This window comes from Rhinatrema bivittatum, chromosome 1, assembly GCF_901001135.1.
Source record: "Rhinatrema bivittatum chromosome 1, aRhiBiv1.1, whole genome shotgun sequence".
NCBI lineage: Eukaryota > Metazoa > Chordata > Amphibia > Gymnophiona > Rhinatrematidae > Rhinatrema > Rhinatrema bivittatum.
Window position 1 is genome coordinate 30,512,485 of NC_042615.1, and position 19,796 is coordinate 30,532,280.

The following is a 19,796-nucleotide window of genomic DNA, read 5'->3' on the forward strand; positions in this document are numbered from 1 at the left end:
GGAAGGAGGTCAGCAGGGCTGAAGTAGGTTCCTTGTATGGGGATGTGTGATGTTAGCCCATGGGAGGTTGGGGGGGAGGTGGGATGCAGGGTGGGGAGAGGATGTTAATCAGAGCAAAGTTTCATGGCAGGCACAGGCTCAGATGCAGGAGTTCATGGTGCTGGTATGTTTTCTTCTCCCAGGTTCCAGTGAAGTCAGTGAACATCCAGGTACCTCCCAGCAGGAAGCTTTGTGGATCTTGGATTTCCCTGCAGGCACTGCAGTAGGTTCCAATAGAGCTGACCAACAGCAGAACTTGTGAACGGCATGGATTTCAGAAGGCTCGAATGCAACTGACTGGCATCAGAGCATGTGGATGAAGAGCTGCAGGAATCAGCATAATATCATTGGCAGTAGAGACTGGGCTGAGCAGAGGTCAACGGAGGGTGAGAATTCCAGGGGTACTGGTAAGGCCACACAAGGGGGTGGAGGGCACAGGGTAGAGCAGTGGCACAAGGGGGTGTGGATGTACATGGGAGCAAGGGGGCAGCAGATGGGATGGAAAAGTTCCAGGGTGGCATAAGTCATCATCTCCTTCCTCACTGTCGGGCTCTGTGAAGCTTCGACCAGCAGAGTGGAGAGCTGAAGGGGAGGTCCGGACTAGGATATGGGGCCCTCTGCTTTAGAAGTGCTGACAGCGTTGCGGGAAGGCAAGGCATTCCCAAGGGTTTGCAGAGGAGGATCAAGAAGCACATATATAATGATATTTTTCAGCTTTTGGAATATAGGAGGGGAAAAGAAGGGGAAGAAGAAGGATAAGGATAGCATGGCTCCTAAGAAGTTTCCCAGGAATGTGGTGAATTGGGTCTGATGTTGTCTTCGGCTAGTGATTGTGGTGGGGCATTTCGATCCCACACAATATGGGTCTTTGTTAGCATACACTGACAACATTTTAGGCACGTTTAAGGACTATGAGGGGTGGGCTTTGTTGAAATACGACAAGCGGTTTCATGATAAAATGGAGGGGAATTGCTTTATGATGTGGAGCACACATAATATCAATCTGCGGTTAACACAGATGACAAACAAAGGGCATAATGGGGGTAGTAAGGTGGACAGGGGGTGGGAACAGGGAGGTTCCTTTCGAGAAAAACAGGGAAGTTCCTTTCGGAACCTGGGGGATTTGGGAAATCAGGAACCCCTGTTAGGTTATATATGGGTGGTGCAGATGTGTGGTGGAGATTCTTATTTCCCAGCTGTAAGTTCCGGCATGCCTGTTCTGTATGCGGAGGGTGGCACCTGGCTACCAAGTGCGTATATGTTCAGCCAGGTGTGTGGGGGAGAGGAGCTGTTATTATTACGTGTGTTTTAGTGGATCCTTGGGTGCTCTGGAGATGGCCACGCCCATGGGGAGGAGCCCCGTGAGGAGCCACAGCACTGGGCTAGACTCTATATACAAAACACCGGAATTGAACTATTTTATTATACAGCTTGAAGATAGCCACCAGGTGGCAGTGGTGAGTTGTAGTCTCAGGGACCTCGGCAGAGGGAGCCCTTCTCTCCTAGGTGATGTCAGGAGGTTCCGCAGCAAGGGTTACTGTGGATGAGATAGATGAGATATTAGAGTACTCACTCGGTGTTAGCTGTTATGGATGCGATTCCACCAGATAGTTGTCGTAGGTACAGGCACTGAGGCAGGGAGAGCAGGCCCTCGAGGAATGAGTACCTGTTCCCTGAATGGCACCTGAAAATAGAACAGAGGGCCCCTGAGGAGCGGGTACCCAAGTTAGTAGTAAAACCCCGAAGGGCAACAGGGAAGCGGCAGAGTAGCGCAGACAGGAACAGTTGAGTCTATTCGAGCCTTTGCCAACTCAATGAGCTAGCAATCTTGAGAAGTAGATATACCTGGATTGGCGTGACGTCAGATGAGAGAACACCCTTGAGGTTCGCGCCTCTGGGCGTACTTAGACGTGGGTTGCGCGTGTGCGCGCACCCTAGCAGGTACCTGGGAGGAGCAATGGCATACGGCTGCACCATAGCCATTCCGGGGATGCCAGAGAAGTCGGCTTGATGATGCTGCAGTAGCCATCTTGTCCAGGTAAGCGGGAGGAGACGAGATAGGGGTGCAACAAGCGGGGTGAAGCCATCGAAGACCGACGGATGCAACAGTACCCCCGTTCAAAGGGCATCCACATATTGACCTACCAGGTCTAGGTTTTTGCAAATGTAGATGATGGAAATCCTGTAGCATCTTCTTATCCAAGATATTGGACATAGGAGTCCAAGAGTTGTTTTCTGGGCCAAAACCATCCCAAGACAGGAGGTATTCCAATACTCTGCCTTGTTTTCTTACATCGAGAACTGCGTCAACTTTGTATTCCATGTCTTCTTCTGCATCTACTGGAGTAGAGTTGGGTATCTCGTTGCAAAATTCACTGAGTATCACTGGTTTCAATAGTGAGACATGGAATGCATTGTGGATCTTTAGAGTAGCTGGTAGCTTCAGACTGTAGGTGAGGTTGCCCAGTCATCAGAGAATGGGAAATGGCCCAGCGAAGCGAGGAGCAAAACGAGCTGAAGGATGTTTGAGTCTTAAATGTTTTGTTGAAAGCCAGACCTTGTCATCAGGCTTGAAGTCTGGAGCCTTGCAGTGATGAGCATCGTATCCTTTATTGGCTCGTATTCCTGCTTTCATAAGCATCTCTTTAGTCTGAGTCCAGAGTTGAAGGATATCTGTAGCAGTTGTTTGAGCTGCTGGGGACGACACTGATAAGGGAAGTGGCAGTGGTGATAGCGGTAGTCATCCGTAGACCACTTCAAATGGTGTTGATCCAGTGGATGTTGCTGGATGAGAGTTTATGGCAAATTCTGCCCAAGTTCACTCCAATCATTTATTTATTTTATTTATTTAAAATTTTTATATACCGGCATTCATGTTGCAAACACATCATGCCGGTTTACATATAACAGGGGTGTACAGTAAACAATTAAATAACCTATTTGTGTAGAAGGAAGCAGTTACAAATAACAAGGTAATAGAACTGGGAGGAGAGAAGAAAAGAAAGAGAATAACATTAGGTATAGGTATTTACATTAGTAATAACATTTTTACATGTGGAAGTGGTAGAATCTGGCTGAATAGAATTAATCGGTGTCCGGGAAAGCTGTCGGGTGTTCATGTAGGCATGAATGAGCTGTTTAAGTGACCTGTTCATCTTTTATGTTTGGCCTTTGGACTGAGGATGATATGCCAATGTAAAGTCAAGGGCTATATCGAACTTTTTGCATAATGCCTTCCAGAAGTTAGCTGTGAACTGAACTCCACGATCGGAGACTATATGCTTAGGGCAGGCAGAAGATGTGCGTGATGAATAATCAGGCGAGTTCCATGGTGGTGGGTAAGCCTGGGAGAGCCAAAAAATGTGCCATCTTCGAGAACCTGTCAACAATTACCCAAATGGTGTTGTTCCCTCCTGATAATGGTAAATCTACCACAAAGTCAGTGGCAATATGTATCCATGGTTCTTCAGCGACCGGTAAGGGTTGGAGGAGACCCCATGGATATCCTGGTGGCATATTCTGTTTAGTGCAGTTTGTGCAGGAAGCAATGTAGGTGAATGTGTCCTCTTTCATGGTGGGCCACCAATAAAAGGTTTGCAGCTTAGACAACGCCCTTCATTGCCCAGGGTATCCTGAGAGTTTGGAGTCATGTGCCCAAGCCAATAGCTTTTTCCTGAGGTTCTTGGGTATGATTGTCTTTCCTGCAGGCACCAAATGGGTAGCTGCCAATATGACCTTCTCGGGGTCAATGATGTGTTGCGGCTCTTCGGGTACATCCTCGGAGAGGAAGGAGCGTAAAAGAGCATCAGCTCTGATATTCTTGTCTCCTGGACAATACTTGAGAATGAAGTTGAATCTGTTGAAATACAGCGACCATCTTGCTTGTCTCTGGTTCAGGCGCTGTGCGTGGCAGAGATACTCCAAGTTCTTATGGTCTGTGAAGACTGTTACTTGAAGTTGCGCTCCTTTGAGCCAAGGGCGCCATTCTTCGAATGCCATCTTTATAGCCAAAAGTTCCTTGTTTCCAACTCTGTAATTTCTCTCGGCAGGAGAAAAGCGACGGGAGAAAAATGAGCATGGATGTGGGACCTTAGAATCACCAACCTGGCTTAGTACTGCCCCTACGCCAAGGTCTGAGGCATCAACCTCTACGATGAAAGGTTTTGAGGGGTCTGGATGTTGAAGACATGGCTTGGTTGAAAAGGCATCCTTCAGCTTTTGGAATGCAGCAATCGCTTCGGGAGACCAATTAGCCACGTTGGCACATTTTCTTGTCATAGCGGTCAGCGGTACTGTGAATGAGAAGTAATTCTTGATGAAGGTCCTGTTGGTGAAACCTAAGAAGCATCTGAGAGCCTTTAACCCAGTGGGTTGTGCCCATTTCTTGATACTCTCCAGCTTCTGTGGGTTCATTTGAAAACCTTCTTTGGAGACAATGTAGCCTAGGAAAGCCACTAATTCCTTATGAAATTCACATTTAGACAGCTTAGCGTATAGATGGTTCTCATGAAGCCTCTGTAGTACTCTCTTGACATCTTCTTGGTGAGTGGTGATGTCTTCTGAGAAGATTAAGATGTCATCTAAGTAGATAACACATTTATAGAGGAGATCTCGGAAGATGTCGTTCATTAAATTTTGAAAGACGGCCGGAGCATTGCATAGGCCGAACGGCATCACTAAGTACTCGAAGTGGCCATCTCAAGTGTTGAAGGCCATCTTCCATTCATCGCCAGCTTTAACGTGAAGCAGGTTGTTTGCTCCTTTCAGATCCAGTTTTGAAAAGATCTGGGCTCCTTGTAGTCTATCAAAAGGTTCTGAAATTAGAGGCAAGGGATAACGGTCCTTAATAGTTATTTCGTTAAGGCCTCTGTAATCTATACAAGGACACAATGTGCCATCCTTTTTCCCACAAAGAAGAAGCCTGCACCCACAAGAGACTTAGACCGTCTAATGAAGCCCTTGTTGAGATTCTCCTGAATGTATTCAGACATGGCTTTGTTCTCTACCACAGACAAGGGGTACACTCTGCCCTTGGGTGGCTCCATATTCAGCTTAAGACGAATGGCGCTGTCATAGGGTCTGTGAGGCGGAAGTATATCTGCAGCTTCTTTTGAAAAGACATCTTGAAAAGATGTGTATTGAGGTGGCAAGCCCAGCATTACTGGTTGGTAGGCATACAAGGTAATGGCTTAACCTCAGTCAGGCATTGCTTATGGCAGTAGGGACCCCAACTTGACAGTTCCAGAGTGACCCAATCAAATTGGGGCATATGCTGTTGTATCCACGGTAATCCCAGTACTATGTGGTGCATAGCCTTCTCTAAAATAAAGAAGGATATGGTCTCCGTATGGAGAGCACCAGTATGTAGACACACTGGTTCGGTACACAGTGTTACTTCTCCTGGCAAGGGTTCTCCAAGATGGATGAAAGAAGTAGAGGAGGCGACAAAGTGGAAGTGGGGATCCTAAGATGTTCCACTAGTCATTTAAGAATAAAGTTATCTCCTTCCCCTGAGTCCACTAGGGCAAGAGTCTGGTACTGTAGAGGACCACAGATGAGAGATACAGGAAGAGAGAGTGGAGGAGAAGGAGTGGTGAGACCTAAGAGAACCCTCATGCACCCAACCGGTAAGAACCAACACTGCTGATCCTTACCCACCTCTGTCTCCCCTTCCTGCTTGGTGGCACCGTGGACCTGCTTTAAAGCTGTGCTGCGGCTTGGCCTCTCACTGGGGTAGGCTGGATGTGCAGGATGTACAGTGCCGGGGGTCTTTGGATGTGTTAGGAGGAGCAGGGAGTGCTAGGGCTGTGGCCGCCAGTGGACTTCACACGGTGGCTTTGGAGCCAAGCACCCCTCTCTGTGCACCAGAATGGCATGGACACGGCGCTGCACCTGAGCCTCCAGCTCTAAATGCAGGACCTGTTCTGCCTGCTCGGTCGAGAGGAGCAACATCAGAGTGAGCAGATACCGGAGTGCCACCCGATCTCCTCATCCGCCACTCCATACTTCTGCCGAGCCCGCTCTACCTCCTCACTGGGAAGGAGCTGAGGAGCACCAACAACCTTGTGACTGCCCTCTTCATCTCGGGGGACTGATGTTGGAGCCCTGGCAGTGGGGCGAACTGCATGGGGGTGAACTGCTCTGTCTCGTGCTGGCAAGATTTGGATCCAGGTAGAGCTGAGTGTGAAGGAGGAGGGGGTTCTTGAGCTCAGTGGCAGGACAAATCAGGGATTTGGCAGTGCAGGATTGCCAGCACAAGCCCTCAGTTCTAGCTGTCCAGTTACCAGGTGTCTGTGCCTGAGAACGAGCTGGCTGTCACCCAGGTTATCTCCCTAAGGGCGGTTGTCCCTGATGAAGGAGAGGTGGGCCAGCTGGAGTACTTTATGGATGCACTTTTTGATGGCTGGTACAGTCACTACTTTCTCAATTGGGAGATAGGCAGTATGAGCACTGTGTAGGCCCTGGACTGGGAGGCTATGAACTCGCACATGCTTTGGGTGAGTTCTGTGGATGAATCTGCCACCTACCTCACGGTCTTGGGCACCAGCCTGTGTTCGAGCAGACTGAGTACCGTGAGACCATCCAGGAGAACAATTTGGTGGGCTATGAGGTCTTGACCATCAGGGCCACCGATGGTGATGCCCCTTTCATTGTCAACATGCTTTACTGGCTGTTCAACAGGGATAGGGACAATGCTGTTTTTGAGATCAACTCCAGGTTGGGGGTAGTGAGAACAAGAGCACCTGTAAACCGCGAGTCTGAAGCAAAATACCAATTGATTGTGGAGGCCATTGAGCAGAGCAAAGATCCTGGTGCCAAGGGTGCCACCGCCACTATGGAGGATGAAATGACAACTATCCACAGTTCAGTAAAAAAAAATAAAGGTACTTAGCACAGGTCCCTAAAAATGTGCCTGTGAACACTCAGATCCTTCAGGTGCTGGCCTCTGACAGGGAACGGGGCAACAACGCTGTCATCCATTATAGCATTGTCAGTGGTAACATCAAAGGTTAATTCTACATCCATTCTTTCACTGGTAACATTGATGTTATCAACCAACTGGATTATGAGATGATCAGGGAATACACCTTGGGGATCAAGCTCCGAGTTGGTAGTCGGCCCCACGCTTATCAACAAAACTGGTGTGGCGCAGGTGCAGGTGGTGGGCGTAAATGACAATTCCCCCATTTTTGTGAACTTACCCTTCCAAGGCCACAGCCCTTGAATATGTGCCTGTTGGCTATTTCTGTTATCCATATCCAAGCTAATGATACCGATGCTGGGGACAATGCCATATAGAGTACCAGCTGGTGGTCATCTCATCTAACTGTCCTTTCCAGATCAATAACAACACAGGCTGGATTACAGTGTCTCAGGAGCGGGACCATGAGACTATGGAACACTAAAGCTGTAGTGTGGAGGCCAATGTGGCCATCACTGTGTTGATTTTGAATGACAACAATCCTACCTTCACTGAGAGGTATACCACCTGCGTCTGAATGAGGATGTAGCAAAGGGTAGCAGTGTGCTGACCCTCACTGCTGTGGTCAGGGATGTAAACAGATCACCAGTGGCATCACTTGGAATCACTTTGCCATCAACAGCCAGAGTACTGGAGGCTTGATCATGCTTATCTTGCCCCTGGATTATAAGCAGGAGAGACAGTGCTCACTCTCACTGATTCTGATGGTACTCTCTCTGACACCATGCAGGTCTTTGTGAATGTCACTGATGCCAATACTAACTGGCCATTCTTTCAGAGCTCTCACTACACAGTGAGTGTATGTGAAGACAAGTCAGTTGGCACATCCATTGTAACCATCAGTGTCACTGATGAGCATATGGGGGAGAATGCCAGGATAACTTATATTATGGAGGACAACATTCCACAGTTGCGCATTGATCCATACACAGGCACCAACACCACCCTCTTAGAACTGGACTATGAGAACCAGGCCTCATACATCATGTCTATGACAGCAAGAGATAATGATATCCCTCAAAATAAGATACTACTTATGTGGAAATTCTGATCCTTAACACCAATGAGAATTTTTTTAGTTTCTGCGAGACCGCTACCAGGGCTCAGTGTTTGATGATGTGCTCCCATCCTTACACTAGTATGACCAAATATCTTTGGGACTATGTCCTCAATGAAAGAGGATGAAAAAGGTTGATGGAGATGGAGATTTCTACATTGAGCCCACTTCAGGCATCAGCAGAGCTTTTCACAGTTTGGACTGTGAGAATGTACCTCCGTACAACCTGAGGGCCTATGCAATGGATGGGGGCAGCCTGGTCCTGACGGCTCTGGTAGATGTGTATATCACTGTTCTGGACATCAATGACAGTCCACCTGTCTTGAGAGGGATGATGTGGTCATCTATGTGGAAGAAAACAGCTATGTTGGGTCCATCACTGATAGAATTTCATCCACTGACTCCGATGAAGGACTAATGGTTAGATCATGTACCAAATTGTTGAAGGCAATAGCCCTGAAATATTCCAGCTAGATCTGTTTAATGGTGATCTGACAGCATTGGTAGACTTGGACTATGAAACTAGGACAGAGTATGTGATTGTAGTTCAGGCCACTTCTACCCCCCTGGGGAGTAGGGCCACACTCCACTTCTGCCTACTTGACAGGAATGGCAATGATCCTGTACTGTAAGATTTTGAAATAATTTTTAACAACTATGTGACCAATAAATACAACAGTTTCCCTTCTGGGGTCATTGGGAAGATAAGCCTATGACCCAGATGTCTCCATGCTCTTCTTTACTCCTTTGCTCAGGGGAATGAGCTGAATATCCTTTTATGGGATTCTGCTACAGAGAAATTGAAGCCAAGCTGAGATCTGGACAACAGACCCTTGGAGAGTGTCAATTTCAGTGATCCCTGCTCAGAAAGCTGGCACCACAAGCAGAGCTAATCTGTAGAGAGGTCCCAGAATAGCTATGGTCCTTCTGAACCAGACAGCACATGAAATGTAGTGAGGATCGCTTACTCCATCCAAATGAAATGCTTATATATGCAACTGCAACAGAGTGAAGGTATTCCTCATTTCGAATGGCTGGTCAGGTCACCAGGTTCAAGAGGATCTTGTGATTGGCTACACAGTGCATGCCAGGCAGTGGGGACTGTCCAGGAGCATGGTTTATTCGCACCTAGCTGCTTTAGCATTCTTCTTAAAACTGAAAATGGGCTGCACAGAGTAGTATTTTGCTGTAAAGGTGTAATCAATCTGTTAGCGATGTGCTAGGGAGATAGCAATCTGTTATATATCTGCTGCTTGAGTTAACAATCTATTATGGAGGAGATGCTTGATGCTTGATGGGAGGAGCAATCAGATAGGCGGAGCAATCTGTAGAGAAAGCTCTGTGAGGCGGGCTCCTGGAAAGGGAGGAGTCAGCAATCTGATATCCTTTTGGGTGGATCCCTGGGCTGATGGCAGATGACAACGCTCCCGGGAGGATACCCCGAGAGGGACCACCAGCTAGGCTAGAGCATGGAGACAGACACACATTAGTTCTTTTATTAAACAGGTTTTTGAAACCACCAGAAGTGGCAGTAGTGAGCTGATATGCCCGGCAGGGCTGTAGTCCCTCAGGTACTGGAACAACGATCCCAGGATGGCTGAGCTGTTGAGAAACTGTAGAAAGTGAGTAGGCAGAGTAGGCAGAGTTCATGAATAGAACTAGATGACAAAACTCACGTAAGGTCTCAAGTAAGCTCAGGAGCTGGAAAGGATTAGGCCCTCGAGGAGCGAGTACCTGGTTCCAGGTAAAGGTCTGAGAGAGCGATGGTAACTCACATTTGTTTGTAACAGTGATAGCTTCCAGGCAGTAGAGAATCTTCAGAGTGTCCAGGAACATGGGCTCTCGAGGAGCCAGTACCGGTTCCTATCTGTAATCTGAAAATAAAGAAAAGAGCGAGTCCCCCGAGGAATAAGTCCGAGGAGGCAGAGTAGTTTGGAACGAATCCCTTTGCGTTTCCTTGCTAACTCGATTTGTTAGCGTTTTCAAAGACTTTTAAATATTGGAAGCAGATGACGTGATCTCAGGGGAACGCCCCTGAGGTTCGCACCCTTGCTGGTACAAGAGTCGGCACGCGTACCTTAGGCATCAGGACAAGATGGCAGAGTTGCAGCGTCAAGCCGGTCCGGGGACAGCGGAGGTAGATGGCATGGTAATGCCGTGGTAGCCAGCTGTCCATCAGACCCCGAGGGAGTCGCCACAGAGGTAAAGAGGGTGGAGTGAGGGCGTCGAGCAGCAACGGACGCAACACAAGGGGAGTGATGCTGGGCTAGGCCAGGGAGTCCTTACCTTGGCATGACATGTGGAGACCGCTGACCCATGACCTCCTGTTACTGCTTTGTCATTTTCTGCCTGTGGTAGCAGCAGATGAGTTTGAGATTACTCTTTTCTAGGTTGCCTTCATGCTAGCATTCTTTGGAGCCTTGAGCATTCGTGAGTTTACAGCGCCATTGTGGAATACATCACAACTATGGGGCTTACTGCTGGAGGTCGTCAGTGTTTTGAACGACATGCTATGCCTAAGACTGAGACAGTCCAAGACTTATCAAGGGCTTACTGCGGGAGGACATCAGCATGTTGATCAGCATGCTATTCTTAAGATTGAGACAGTCCAAGACTGATCAAGGAGCATGGGGTCATCTCACCAATTTGTCATCGGTTTAAGGTCTAGAACCATGCCCGGTTGCAGCTGTGACTCTATGCTTAACTCTACACACAAAAAGGGGGATAGCTTGTTCTTACTTCACTGGGATAAAGCCTCATTAAGCAGATACCAGTTTTTAGCAGTCTTCAAGAACATTTTGGCAATAGCAGGGCTTCATAGTGAAAGTTTCGGCACTCACTCATTGGAGCTGCTTCTAGTGCTGTCAATGCCTGTCTCCCACAGGCTGTCATAGAGCAGATGGGTTGATGGTGGTCCAGAGCTTTTGCGTCATGCATTGGGCTGGGTGATGGTTCCCCCCACACTCACATTGGGTCTGGCATATACCAAAGCTTAAGTTCTTCTTTCACTTGCAGCTGCCATCCGTCGTGATGGTGATGGGATCATTGGCCACTCATTCATCACGCATGCACGTAAAAGCACTGCAAGTGGGAAATTTGGCCACAATCTTGGGTTATTGTGAAAAGGCTGGACCATCAAGTGGCTGGCTCAAGGAGGCTTGCGTTGGTAACAAATCTGGCCCATGCAACAGAGGCTGGGTCAAGGAAGCATATGTTAGTACCAACTTTGGCCTATGTTGAAGTCGAGAGGAGTGGATCTTGCACCTCCAGACCTTATTATCATACACCTTGGTGGTAAAGGATGGTTATCATTTGAGGCTCGAACGGAATGATGTGCAGTGTGCAAAATTGTATGCTCCGGATGGAGTGCATTTTTCAAACATGGGAAAGGATTTGCTTCTGCAGGATATTCAGAGGTAGTTAATGGGTGGATACATGAGCTATAGCCGTTTGTATAAGGAAAGCCCATCCTGCATGGACAGAAGGTTATTTCTTGGCCCGCACATGATGGGGCCCCTGTGGCAGTGGCAATCAAGTCCAGGAAGGCTATTGCAACATGGGAGGCCTTAGAAGGAAGCAGGTAGGTGCTGGTAAGGAGGAGAGGGGTGGCCTTGTGGCCACCACTTGGCATTTGGTCATGGATGATGAATGTCAGGCTCAGGGAATTGGGCCTTGACAAATCGATGGCAAGGCACGTTTGAGAGGGGCTCTGGTGGGTCCTTCTGTGTGGCGGCCGGCCCAGAACCCTCTGGTGATGGCAGTCAAAATGCCTGTCCAGAGCTCACTATGAGTGAGACCCTTCAGTTCCACTTGGGCAGAAGGAATCTGAGATATCAGCACCTGTCCGATGGTTGAGAATAGGCCATGGTGGCATGAATCGGCACCTAAATTAGACTACCTGTTAGGGTACTCTAATAAATGAATGTGGCCATTTCACCCAAGTTAAGATTAATGTTTTCCTTGTGTGTGTGGTGATGTGGTATCCAGTCAGGATGGGTGGGGGTGAGGTAGAACCATGGGTGTGCGGGCTGCCTGGTTAATGGCAAGAATCAGTACTGCTGGAAGATATTCCTTGAGCAGAGCTGTAAGCTAAAGCTATTTTGGAGGAAGGAGAACAGGATACTAAGGAGTATTTCACTGAGTACCCATTGCAGGCACCCGGAAGCTAAGCCATGACAGAGTTGTACCGCTCCAGCCCAGGAGACCAGAGAGCTAATCCTCTACAGTGGGAAAATAAGTTCACGTAACTGACTAACTAAATAATCCTAAATAAAACTCCTCCTCCTCCCTCACTCGTGCCTGCAGCTTTATAGACCTAAAGATTAAGCTATTGTCTAAGCTTACTATATTCGCTCCTTATGTTAAACTTTGTTATGTTAAACTTAGTTATGTTATAATTTATTATGTTAAGCCTATTCTTTTGCTCTCTACTCTCCCTCTCTTTAAACCCTTGTTCATTGTAACTGTATCTTCCTAGTTAATTGGTTACCCCTTGTTTCAATGTAAACCGGTACGATAAGACACTAGTCTTGAGTATCGGTATATTAAAAGAATTTTAAATAAATAAATAAATAAATAAATAAACAAATGCTGCTCAGAAAGTCTCAGGGAGCCTAGGAAAATTATTGAAAGCAAAGAAGCAGCTACAAGAAAAGCTGGCCCAGCATCTAGGATATGAGAGTATATCACATATTAAGAAAATCAGAGAATGGATAACTTATCTGGCTAACTTTAATCAGCATAAATGTCTGGCTCATTTGGGTATATGTAACCAGATAACTCTGAAATGTAACTATGTTTGAATATTCCTGATTTGGTTTGAAAATTATCCAGATCCATGTTCTCGGATAACTTTATCCTAAACTGGTCATATTCAAAAGAATTAGCCAGTTAGGTAGTAACTGAAGGAAGACAAAGCAGCTGTGAGGATCTGCCTGCCTGATCCCTTACCCCCCACCCCAACGCCAGTGACAGTAAAGTCGGGCCTTGCACCTGATCCCCCTATCATGCCTCCCTCCACCTACGATTTCTCCAAATAATGCTTCCTCTGGGTCTTCTCCTCACCTCCCCTCCTGCCACCTACTCCACCCCACTCCTCCTGTTCCACCCTCAGCCACAAATCATGTGTGGATAGTAAGAGGTAATGACCAAAATAAACATTAAATAGCAGAAAAATAGAAATAAAAGTAAGTGTCATACATTTCCAACAAGAAATGGCATACAATCATGGTTAAGATCTGCAAGGACCTTATACTTCAGAAGAAAGCTTTTAATCTTCACTATGCTATTGAACCCATATAAAATAAGGATGAGCATTCATTAAAAATGAAATGGCAAAATGCAACAAAATGCCATTTTTGGTTCATTCCAAATGAGACAAAATGAAAAAAGCCTCCCACAATAATACTCCAAAATGTCTTGGTATTTTTATTTTCATACATTAAAAAAAAAAAGGTTCTCCTCTAATGAGACAGGCCTCAGCCAAGGCTGGGCCTAGACCTAGGCTCGAAGTTGGGTCCCATCTCCAAGGCCTAGACTGAACACCAAGGCCTGGCCTGAGGCCAGACACCATTGCCAAGGCCTAGACCCAATTCTGGGGACTGGCCTAAGTCTGTGTCCTATAACTGAGACCCAGGCCCAGGCCCAGGCTCAATGCCAGGCTTTCAGGTCTGGTTCCAACCACTAGGACCAAATCTGAAACTGGGGCCCAGTCCATCACAGAGTAATGGGCAAAGGCCCAGTCCTGATGCTGGGGCCAGGCCCAAGGCTGGGTCCTAAAACAGAGGCCCAAGCAAAAACCCAACTCTGATGCCTGTGCTCGTCTAAGACCAGGTCCCATTGCTGGTGCTCAGAACAAGACCCAGGCCCTTGTCTAGGGATTAGGCCTAAGCCTATGGCCAGGCCCATACCCAAGTTTGGGTCCTAGCCTCAGACTCAGGTCTGAGGCTAGGACCAGGTCGTAAGAACATAAGACTTGCCATACTGTATCATACCAAAGGTCCTTCAAGCTCAGTATTCTGTTTCCAGCAATGGCCAATCCAGTTCACAAGTACCTGGCAGGATCCCAAAGTTAGATAGATTCCAAGCTGTTTATTCCAGAGATAAGCAGCAGATTTCTGCAACTCCACCTTCTTAATGGTTTATGGACTGTTTGCCAGGAATTTGTCCAATCTTTTTTAAACACAGCTACATTAACAGCTTTCATCAGATCCTTTTGCGATGAATTCCAGAGCTTAATTGTGCATTGATTAATAAAATATTTTCTTCTATTACCATAGCTTTTGTATTACCTAGTAACTTTTGTGTCCCCTAATCTTTGTGTTTTTTTTAAAAAGTAAACAACCAATTAATGTTTACTCATTGCATTCCACTGATCTTATAAACCTTTTCATATAAATTTAATTTATTTATCCATTTTATATACCATCATTCCAAATGAAGATCACAACAGTTTACATCATGACATAAATATTATAGGTAGCCAATTACATTCACTTGGGGGTAGATTTACAAAAAATGCGCGTTTGCGTACTTTTGTTGGCGCACCAGTCGCAAACTAAAGTACGCTGGATTTTAGCAGATACGCGCGTAGCCACGCATATCTGCTAAAATCCAGGATCGGCGCGCGCAAGGCTGCCGATTTTGTGCAGCCGGCGCGCGCCGAGCTGCGCAGCCTGCCTCCGTTCCCTCTGAGGCCGCTCCGAAATCGGAGCGGCCTTGGAGGGAACTCGCTTTCGCCCTCCCCTCACCTTCCCCTCCCTTCCTCTATCTAACCCACCCCCCCCGGCCTTATCTAAAACCCCCCTACCTTTGTCCGGGGATTTACGCCTCCCGGAGGGAGAAGTAAATACCCGCGCGCCGAGACGCGACCCGGGGGCGGTTCCGGAGGGCGCGGCCACGCCCCTGGACCGCCCCGGGCTGAAACCACGCCCCCGGGCCCGCCCCCGAAATGCCGCGTCCCGCCCCAAAACGCCGCATCGATCGGCCCCGCCTCCGACACGCCCCCGACAAAAAACCCCGGGACTTACGCGAGTCCCGGGGCTCTGCGCGCGCCAGCAGGCCTATGGAAAATAGGCGCGCCGGCGCGCAAGGCCCTGCTCGCGTAAATCCGGGCGGATTTACGCGAGCAGGGCTTTTAAAATCCGCCCCTTGATTTGTTCATATGTCATATCTCCAAACTGAAAAATCCTAACCTCTTTAGCCTTTCCTCATAGGGGAATTTTTCCTCCTCTTTATCATTTTAGTCTCCCTTATCTGTACCTTTTCTAATTCTGCTATATCTTTTTTGAGATGTGGTGACCAGCTCTGCACACAATATTCAAGATCAGGACTCACCATGAAGCGATACATGGTCTCACAATGTCCTCTTCCATGTAACATCCTCTTCAAATGATGCTGTCCACTGGAAGGACATGCCACAGTGACAACACTGTAGTGCCTTCCTCCCGAGTGGATCAACAATATTGAAGTACAGCCATACATTTCAATGGCTGTTCATCAAAATAGTGCCATCCACTCGGGAGGAAGGCATTGCAGAGATTTCATTTTGGCATTTCCTTCCTGTGGATGGTATCATTTGAAGAGGACACCAGACAGAAAGGAACATTGTGAGGCCTGATCCTAGGCTTTGGACCTGAACTTGGGTTTAGGTCAAGGCTTTGCCCTTCATGACAGGATTCAGCCATGGCTGGACCCTGGTGTCTGGCCCAGGCTAGGCCCAGGCCTTGGTGACAGGATCCATCCTCAGGCCAGGCCTTAGTATGAGACCTAGACCTAATACTTATCAACAGTTCCCAGCCTTAGACTAGGCCCCTGTGTCGGGCCTAAGCTTTGGTGACCACAGTCTCCAATGTATTGGGCCTAAGAACCATGCCTAGGCCTCGGTTCCAAGACTCAGCCTCAGATCAGGGCCCTTAAGCCATGCTTCAGCACCACTCCCTTTTTTAAATTTTACAGTGAACACAACAGGGTCTAAGGATTGCTTCCCCTTTTGACTTCAGTAGAAATTGAGAAACAAATGGAACACATTTTTTTGTTGTTGTTGTTTTTTACGGACCAAAGATAGGCAAACTACTAATCAAATGGGCAAACTGAAATATAAATATGCTTTTGCACATTCCTAGTATAGAATATAGCAAATGTTTTCTGGCCCTTTCTGACAGTGAAATTACAAAGAGATTCCACACTAAATAAATTTCCCTATCAGTTTATAATCCACTTCCCAAGTTGACATCAATTCTAATTCCATCAAATGGTGCATCTGATTTTTTCCACATTGTTAATTCTATTGAAGTCTTTTCTAATCACACTACAATCATGTTAATTCTATTGGTGTCTTTTCTAATCACATTGCATTCAAGCACACTTACCAGAGAAAAAGGTTTACACCATTCCCCATTCAAAATAATATTTTCAGCATAATTCAACCATGTGTAAATAAAGGGACTTCAGAATGCATAAACCAGTAGGTTTTACAATATCATTCATTACTTCATCCCAAAATATTGAAATAAATGAGTAAGACCATGTACAATAAATATAAGAACATAGGGGGTCATTTACTAGACGGATCGCACGCGATACCAAGATGGGGCGGAGTCAGCCCCGGAAGAGGAGTCGTTGGGGTGTCACCGGGGCCGACTCCGCGAAGACGCTGTGGACAATGAAAAGGTAAGGGCCTTTTCGTGTCCTATTTCGCACCCAATAGCTACACCTTCTATGGTGGCACTATTGGGTGCGAAACCAGGTGCGATCGCTACCAGCTAGCGCGACCGCCCCCCGTTTCAGCCCCCCACCCCTCATTACTTAAAGTATCGCAGACCTGCGATACTTTAGAAAATGAGGCCCATAATGGGGTAACAGATTATAGGAATGCGCTTCAGGACAGTATATCTGCTTTGCATGCATCAGCAGGGTAAACATGGATTTTGTATGCAATTTAAATTGCATCTGTCTGAGAGGGGAAGGGGGACACTCTCTGCCAAGGCTTTCAACTGAGTAAAACCTCTTCACAAAAGATTGGTTGAAATCTCAAAATCAATACCTAAATGTAATCCACTTTGAAGTGGCAAAAAGTAGAACATAAATCAAATCAATAAATAAATAAATAGAACCTTCCATTTAGCTAGAAAATTGGACAGTATATTCGAAGGTTCCATCTCTGAGAGATCATTACTTTGAAAGGGCATTCCAAAAAAGTGCCTCTCTTCTCTTCAGTAATGGAATCAATGTCATGCTTTACTTGCAGGACGGTATAGAATTCTCTGATATGCTACTGAAAATTGGATTTAAGTCATTCAAATGTATGAAGAAAGCCAAAGCCTGACATAAAAAAAAATCTCATAATGCATCTTATTCCATTCTTCTCCATTTGTCAAGGACTTTACATTGCAGCCCTGGAACAAAGTTGAGACTCCCCTGTGTTGGCAAAATCCCGATTTACGATTTACACGATATTTAAAAAAACAAAACCGCGACGATCCGATTCCCTCACCCCCCAGCCGAAATCGATCATTAAGACGATCGATCACATGATTCACATCTCTACTAGAAACACATTATAACCAGTTATATGGCTCCAAAATCAAACAAAATACACTTGACAACTTCAGGCCGAATCTCCCACACCACCCACCCCCAAAAAATAATTCAAAACAATGCAAGGGAAGTGCCCAATCCTCCCTACCTCCAGCCCAAAACATGTAAAATAAAGCAGAGGACACTGGTAACCCAAGGCTGCCAACCCATTCTTCCATAGTTTTAAATGTGAATCTCAGTCCCCCTTTAATACCCTCCTCCCCACCCACCTGCAACCTCCAATACAAGCCCTCCACCCCCAGACAGCATGGACCTCTCCCAGATCACTGAATCCCCTACCAGGAGCATGGTAAACTTCCACCCATTCCCAGCCCCCTCCAGCATTGATCTGACTGCATTGCTGAAAGTGTACTACTCAAGTGATTAATCAAAGCAAAACAGGGGCACGTGCAAGAAAAAGTACATTTGTATATTTCTGAAAAATAATATTTTATATCATTTAAGACATGCAAGAGACTTCAGTCTAAATTTTTTTATAATAGTTATTATCACAATCTTACAATTTAATGTGTTTTACAAATATGTATTCAACAAATATTACACGATTACCATTGAGGGATCATCATGGAAACACCCCTGCACAGGTCATGAATATCACAAAAGATCTATAACAACATGTAATTCATCATGGGTTGTTTATCTCATACAATGTCCTTGCCCACTTCTATACGTGGGACGCACCAACAGAAAAATCAAAACTCGACTCTACGAACACCGCAGTCGTTTTAATACAGTCAATCTTGAGGCACCTATGGTCAGTCACTGCACACAGGCAGGTCATACTTTCGATCAACTTCAGTGGACCATTTTGGAGCAAGTATCCCCCAACCCCCGTGGTGGAGATTTAAATTCAACTTTAAATTACCGTGAACGATGGTGGATCTACACCCTAGCCACTCAATCTCCTCAAGGCCTCAACGACACTGTTGAATGGTCTTCGCTCATCTAGCAGTCTAATTAAGTGTCTTAAAATCAATTAGCTTATCAATTGGTCCCGCTCTTTTCGGTAGGTACAAAAGCGATTTCAGCAAGATGGCGGATCCTGCTGTTCAGATATAGCTGCAGCCACGTAGCAGAACCCAGTTGGCAGTCTCGGGAATTGTATGTTTTGTGCAGCAAATAACTCATATTATGATGGTTAGGGATGTGAATCGTTTTAGGACGATTAAAATTATCGTCCGATAATTTTAATATCGTCTTAAACCGTTATGGAACACAATACAATAGAGATTCTAACAATTTATCGTTATAAATCGTTAGAATCGTGAGCCGGCACACTAAAACCCCCTAAAACCCACCCCCGACCCTTTAAATTAAATCCCCCACCCTCCTGAACCCCCCCCCCAATGACTTAAATAACCTGCGGGTCCAGCGGCGGTCCGGAACGGCAGCGGTCCGGAACGGGCTCCTGCTACTGAATCTTGTTGTCTTCAGCCGGCACCATTTTCCAAAATGGCGCCGAAAAATGGCGGCGGCCATAGACGAACACGATTGGATGGCAGGAGGTCCTTCCGGACCCCCGCTGGACTTTTGGCAAGTCTTGTGGGGGTCAGGAGGCCCCCCCCAAGCTGGCCAAAAGTTCCTGGAGGTCCATACGGAAAATGGCGCCGGCCATACGCGTATGGCCGGCGCCATTTTCCGTACGAAAACGATTCGCGGCGGGAAATCACTCCCTGACCCCCGCTGGACCTCCAGGAACTTTTGGCCAGCTTGGGGGGGGGCCTCCTGACCCCCACAAGACTTGCCAAAAGTCCAGCGGGGGTCCGGAAGGACCTCCTGCCGTCCAATCGTGTTTGTCTATGGCCGCCGCCATTTTTCGGCGCCATTTTGGAAAATGGCGCCGGCTGAAGACAACAAGATTCAGTAGCAGGAGCCCGTTCCGGACCGCTGCCGTTCCGGACCGCCGCTGGACCCGCAGGTTATTTAAGTCATTTGGGGGGGGGGGGGTTCGGGAGGGTGGGGGATTTAATTTAAAGGGTCGGGGGTGGGTTTTAGGGGGTTTTAATGTGCCGGTTTTGCGATTTTACGTTTTTTTTGATTTTTCACGATTTTTCACGATATTTTACCCCCCCCAAACGGCAACAATACGATTCCCTCCCTCTCCCAGCCGAAATCGATCGT

The 19,796-nt window shown here is 46.9% G+C and overlaps 1 long non-coding RNA gene across 1 annotated transcript in view; it reads left to right on the forward strand.

Moving 5' to 3' along the window:
* Positions 1–19,796, forward strand: part of LOC115079840 — a 59,359-nt gene that overhangs the window by 25,088 nt on the left and 14,475 nt on the right. Inside the window, exon 2 of the long non-coding RNA XR_003853397.1 lies at positions 183–425. This is a non-coding gene — a long non-coding RNA (uncharacterized LOC115079840). The remainder of the gene's footprint in view (positions 1–182; positions 426–19,796) is intronic.